This window comes from Microtus oregoni, unplaced genomic scaffold (genome assembly GCF_018167655.1).
Source record: "Microtus oregoni isolate MIOR12 unplaced genomic scaffold, Mior012 000029F_ref0000214, whole genome shotgun sequence".
NCBI lineage: Eukaryota > Metazoa > Chordata > Mammalia > Rodentia > Cricetidae > Microtus > Microtus oregoni.
The window spans coordinates 23,098,510-23,104,975 of record NW_024543088.1 but is presented as its reverse complement, the minus strand read 5'-3'; positions in this window follow the sequence as shown (position 1 = coordinate 23,104,975).

Below are 6,466 nucleotides of genomic sequence, written 5' to 3'. Positions count from 1 at the left end.
CTTTAGTCAGATCTCTGAGTTCCAGGCTAGCCTATGGAGCAAGTTCCAGGACAGCCAGGGATACACAGAGAAACCCGGTCTCGAAATATAACACACACACACACCCGCCCATATGAAAAAAAAATAAAGAAAAAGGGGGCGCAAACAAGCATGTGCATGACTGGGACAGTAGGTGTCAAACCAGAACTAGGTACAGCCAGTCTGTGGTTCAGCTTCTCTGTGTATACATTTGTAACAATGTATACCAAAACCCTCCTGCCTCAGGCTTTTGAGTTCTGGGATTACCATGTGCTATCATGTCTGCATTTTGGCTCCTATTTTTATCACCTGAAATGTCAGGACCTCCTCTGCTGAGAAACCTCTTCATATCACCTTTCAAGAGCCCTCCACATGATACACAAGGCCCTTCATAATCTAATGTCAATCTTCCTCTATAGTCTTTCTCATTATACCATAACCAAACGTTTGGTTATGGGCAAAAGAACATAATCAGTAGCAGTTATATGTTTTAAGTTCCTACCCTTCATTTAATTTTTTTCTCCAAGTAATGAGTATTCATAACTAAGCAATATTAAAACTTGTTTTCAATATTTATTGTTCTGGAACATTACTTTAGGCAAGATGTTATATTTGTTTATGTTGCATTTAAGGATGTAAGGATGTGTTACATTTGTTTAACCATGTAAAGATGTGTTACATTTGTTTATGCGCTTTTAACAATGTAAAGATGTGTTGCTTTGCCTGCCTAAGGCTTCTGATTGATCTAATAAAAAGCTAAGTGGCTAATAGCTTGGTAGTACAGGGACAGGTGGTGCTAGCAGGCAAAGAATAAGGAGAATGAGGGAGAGGGGGACACCCAGGGCCAGTCAGGCAGGCAGCTGACAGACAGACAGACATGAAGCAGAACATACAGAATGAGAGTAAGGTAAAAAGCCCCGAGGCAAAATGTAGATGAACAGAAACAGGTTAAACTAAGAAAAGCTGTGGAACAAGTATACAATAAAGCCCAACATTCAGAACTAATAAGTCTCTGTGTCATCATTTTGGGGATGGCAGTCTGAAAAAGCATGCTACAATGTATTTATTTAAAATTTCAAGACAGGGTTTCTCTGTGTAGCATTGGCTGTTGTGGGACTCTCTCTGTAGACCAGACTGGCCTGTGTGTGTGTGTGTGTGTGTGTGTGTGTGTGTGTGTGTACACACATTATAGGTATCTGAGTTGGTCAGAAGAGGGTGTTAACCCCTTGGAGTTAGAATTACAGGAAGCTGTGAGCCACCTATCGATGATGTGGATGCTGGGAATTGAACTCAGGTCCTCTGGAAGTGCAGCAAGTCTCTCAGCAGTTGAGCCATTTCTCAGCCCCAGTATTAACAATAAAAGCCAGGATGGCTTTGAACTTTCTACTCTTAGGCCTATGCTTCTGGAGTGGCTGGGGTTACAGGCATGTTACATGCCTATTTCTTGATTTACACATTCTAGACATTGCCTATTGACATCCCACCTTTTACTTCTTTTTTTTTTTTTAAGATTTATTTATTTATACAACATTCTGCCTCAATGTATGCCCGCACGTAAGAACATGGCACCAGATCTCAGTACAGATGGTTGTGAGCCACCATGTGGTTGCTGGGAATTGAACTCAGGACCTCTGGAAAGAGCTTCCAGTGCTCTTAACCTCTGAGCCATCTCTCCTGCCCCCCACCTTTTACTTCTTAAAACTGAAATATACTTGCTAACTAGATAGTACTTAATACTTAATAGTGTTTTAACTATCAGTGAACGTATACTTCTAAGTCTCGTGTATTCCTTGTTTCTTTGCTACATGGTTTGGTTAACTTTTATTCTTTGTACACAACCCAGTAGTTTCTCAGGACATTTTGTTCATCCAGTCCAATCTATTAGGTAATCCAGGCTTGCTTGTCTCTGCAACTTTCCCTTCTTTTGCTCTGGTGAACACTGCTTGCTGACTCCATCTGTCAGCTGTCACCTGGCGACTTTTCAATAGCCCCACAATTCCCTTTATGTCTCCTCCAATCTGGTTGTTTCTTGGATACTTTATTCCTGTTTTAGTAAAGCTTTTTGCCTCCTTTGACAAGTCTCTTTGAAAGGAAGGATGAAAAATATAATTTTGTTTTTTTTCTTTTCTTCTAAGACCGGGTGTCTTCAGCTGGGAATGCATGCAGCTCAGACTAGCCTTAAACTGAAAGTCCTGCCTAGGATCACAGGCTTGTGCCCCCACCTCACTTTAGGGTATTGTGAATGTAGGCGAGATTTCTACCCCTAAAGCCCAGATTGTTTTTTTTTTATATTTATTTTTTATTATGTATACAATATTCTGTGTGTATGTCTGCAGGCCAGAAGAGGGCGCCAGACATCATTACAGATGGTTGTGAGCCACCATGTAGTTGCTGGGAATTGAACTCAGGACCTTTGGAAAAGCAGGCAATGCTCTTAACCACCGAGTCATCTCTCCAGCCCGCCCAGATTGTTTTTAAGCTGTCTGTCTCACATATGACTGAGGACTGGCACAGTGGCTCAGTGCACAGGCCATCTAGACAGTCTGAGTTTGATCCCCAGCATCCACACGGTGGAAGGACTAAGTCCTGCAAACCTGACATGCTCCCCAACACCTCCACACATGCAAAATAATTAAAAAAAAAATAAACAAAGAAAAAGAGTTGAAAATAATTTCCCTTCAGATTTTTGAAGGCATTTGTTTTCTCCTTTCATTAATAAGGGGTTGATTTGGTGTCATTTCAAGACTTGGCTTCTTTCTAGAAGGCTTTGGGGCATTCTTTTTATTTCTGGGCCTCTGTGTTGCTCAGGCCGGTTTTTCTGTCCTGGGCTCATACCATTCTGGCTCAGTGTCTGATAAGCTGGGAGTAGAGGTATGTATTGGCTTTGCTTCATGGAGATCTTTCCTCATGCACTGTGCCAGCATTTGGAGTACCTAGAAATCAACATCTGAATGGATACTATACTAACCTTTTTTCTTCCTCTCTGAATTCTTATTACTTGTTGGACCTTCCAGATTGATTCTTTGTATCCTTTTTGCTCTATTATTTTTGAGAATTTCATATTACAAGATTTCCTATTAGAACCATTTCAACTACTTATTTATCCAATATATCAGGGTTTAGTTATCTGATATATTGCTATTTATGTATGTCCAGACAGGATAGAAACAGGTATACCAAGGCTTGGGGGAAAATGAAATCAAATTGACCTCCAAGCAGATGTAAGGCTGAGAACGCAGCGAGAACCCCGGTCCTACCCAGCCCTCAGTTCTTACAGCCACTTTAAGCTGTTTCTGTCATCACTGCAGTTGCACAAGTATGTGGCAGCCAGCAACCTTCAGGAGCCATTTCTCACCTTCCATTATGGGGATTGAACTTTTCCCTGAACTCAGGTCAGCAGGCTTGTGTGGCAAGTGCTTTTACCTGCTCAGTCATTTTGCCAGCCCTCAGAAGTTCTAAGAACTCTTTTATTCTTCAGTTTTCCCCGTGAGTTTTCTTTATGGACATGGTATTTTCCCTGAGTTTTCATAATCCTAATTATAGCTTTCTGCCCCTAATATTTTGGAATATCCTACTTTAGCAGAGCTTGTTTCTCTTATTGCTTTGTTTCTGCTTCTCATGCTGGAGGGTTCTTCAAATGTTTGAGCCTTGGCTTTTACTGCATGCAGGGCACAAAAATGCAGGTTGGAGCTCTATGTGCAAGGGGCACTATTAAGTCTCACTGCAGAGTGGTAAAGCAGGGGAAGTCTTTCTTTGGGAAGGTCAAGGAAAGGAATGTGTCAACATTCAAAGGCCAATTTTTCCTCCCTGTAGTTGTTTTTGTCTAGGGGGGTTCAAGTAAATGTGTGGATGCAAGGCTCCAGCACTCACAGAGTCTCTCTTAACTCCTTAGTCGACTTAATACCCCATCCCAACCACATTTCTGACAGAGTCGAGTCTGACATCTTGAAATCCCATGGGACTTATCGTGCTGGGGGCGCAGACTCCGGTCTGGAAACCTGTGACCTTTTGTCTGAGAGAAGGCATGGCAGCCTGCACTGACCTCAAACTGGCTTAGGACTGAGGATGATCACGAGTTCCTGACCTCCCTTCTCCTACCTTCACCTCCCAAGTGCTCCATTACCACAGTAACTTCTACACAGATCTTGAGATAACAATCATGCCCCATGCCTGGTTTCATGACCTTCTTAACATTTTTCTTTGGTGATTTCTCCCTACCATTGCTCGCAGACTTAACTATTTCTTGCAGAGAAGAGGCAGTCCCCTGGCTCGGTCTGTAAGTGGCAATGGTATGTGTGCAGGGGTTTCTGTGAGCTCCTTGTTCCATGCCTCTAACCCTTTTACCTTCCCCTAAGGCTCTAGACCAGCAGTTCTCAACCTGTGGGTAGAGAACCACTTTGGGTGGAATCAAACAACCTTTGTTGCCTAAAATCAGAAAACACAGATATTTACATTACAATTTGCAACACTAGCAAAATTTACAACTATGAAGTAGCAACCAACACAATTTTATGTCTGGGGGTCACCATGTAAGCAACTGTATTAAAGGGTCGCGGCACAGAAGTTTGAGAACCACTGCGCTAGACCTTACACTGGCTTGTTAGTAACTCTACATCACCAAGAAGAATCATCTACTCTAAGCCACCTTTTATTATTCCATGAAGTTTTAATCTTTGATTTATGTGAACGAGTGCTTTGCTCACACGTATGTCTATGTACCGTGTGCATCCTGAACTGGAGTTATGCTCAGTGGGTGCTGGGAGTCAACTGGATCCTGAGGACAAGAGTTCTTATCCACTGAGCCATCTCTCTAGCCCTCACATCTAATTCTCCTGTTCTCCACCTTCCTACCACTCCCCCAGGGCTCGGAGGTCTCTGCTTTGGAGGCGCTCTGGCTTTACTTCCTGCCCGAGACGACTTCAAGCAAGGCTGTTTGGTGAAGCCTCCTCTACTACCCTAATAGAAAAATCCCTTCTTAAAGTTCTGTCAATTCCGATCTGTGCACTATCTCAACAGATAAAGATGTCTTTTTGTTTGTTTTTGAGACAGGGTTTCTGTGTAGGTTTGGAGCCTTCTTGGCTCTGTAGACCAGGCTGGCCTTGAATTCAGAGAGATCCACCTGCCTCTGCCTCCCGAGTGCTGGGATTAAACACGTGTGCCACCATCACTTAGCCAAGATCAAGATGTCTTATAGCTTCTTAACTGTCCCATAGGTACAGGCCATCATCTCTGTATGCTCTCTCCAGACACTGGATCCTGGACCACAGCCCAGGCTAGCCTGGGACTCTTGAACGGCTGGCTTCCACTTTCTAAGTGCTGACAAGTGTCACTACTATGCCAAGATCTTTTTGTTCTTCCTTTTCAAAAATGCCTTTTCACCCGTAAGTAGAGTTCAATAGCCCCGTTTAGCTTATTCCTTTCCACTCAACTGAAACAAAGGCACCTATTTTGCCTATGATGCCAAGTGTGTGACATTTACTATAGGTTAATGTCAAGAGAAACTTAATGACTCACCCTATATGAAGGCAACAAAGACCTCACAACAGGAGAGTACTGAGTTACAGGAGCTGCATAACACAATGACAAACTCCAGTTCTAAGGTCAGAGATCTCTCTAAGCTGCAGGCAGCTCATCAGAAAATGACAAGAGCTACTTCACAGGGTGGACGGCAAAGGTCAAGTGAAACAGCACATGAATAGTTAGAATTCCTGCTACATGTTAAACTCAGCATAAGCGAAAGCATACTTCACAGGAACTTCTATGTTCTTAGCATGTCCACTCTGGCTTTAGGTTTCATTTGCTTCTGGGACAGTTTGCACTTCACTGAAGCAGACAGAATTCTGGATAATAAGGTTAAAGTATGTAGTTATGTCCTGCAAGGTTCAAAACATCTTAGGTGGGTTTCCTTACTCTCCCACTGACCCCAGGGTTTCTCCGCGTAACAGCTCTGCTGGTCTTGAATTTAGAGATCCTGCTGCCTCTGCCTCCACGGTGCTGGGATTAAAGCCCTGTGCTCCTACATCCAGTGGATTTCCTTATCTTTTAAGATGAACGTGGCCCAGTATCTCTGACAGAACCAGTACTGGGTCCACTGGAAAGGGCTAGTGGCAGATGGCTTCACATATGCCTGGCACCATCACCTTCAGGTGGAGCTTGTCCACACCAGGAAAGGCTATGGAAATAGGCTCTGTCACAACACCCCAGACCAGCCGGGTCTATGGAGCTTGGGAAGGAAGCTCAGCCATCCACTTCTGTGAGCCCGGGGAGTGGAATTAGTCAGGTAGCATAGCACCACCTTGTGGCCACCACAACCTTTCTCCCTGCCCTCCAGGTGTTGGCTAAAAGCAGCTAAGTCAGATCATATACGTTCTCTCCTGGCTGATCAGGCAAAGTTGGCGAGAAGTCCAATACACCCCTCTTTTTAATATTAACAAATACAAACAACAGA